This window comes from Phaethon lepturus, unplaced genomic scaffold (genome assembly GCF_000687285.1).
Source record: "Phaethon lepturus isolate BGI_N335 unplaced genomic scaffold, ASM68728v1 scaffold26732, whole genome shotgun sequence".
Classification (NCBI taxonomy): Eukaryota; Metazoa; Chordata; class Aves; order Phaethontiformes; family Phaethontidae; genus Phaethon; species Phaethon lepturus.
In genome coordinates this window covers 1-243 of record NW_010525943.1, presented here as the reverse complement: position 1 = coordinate 243, position 243 = coordinate 1, and positions in this window count along the sequence as shown.

Sequence of the window (243 nt, the reverse complement as noted above, 5' to 3'; positions counted from 1 at the left end):
CCCTCCCCCCCCCGTGGGGGGGTGGTGGAGGAGCGCCCGCCATAAGCTCTTGTCTAGACTGGCTCAGACATATTTAGCTCAGCAAATTCGCGCGAAGAGGCGTGCCGGTGGCGCCGGTGAAGCCAGAGGCATCGCCTCCAACCCTGGGTCGGGGCGTGGGGATGTGGGGAGGTGAAAGCCAGGAAGCGTTGGGGTGCCCAGCGATGCCGTCCTGCTGCTGGGACACCCCCCCCAGCCGAAACG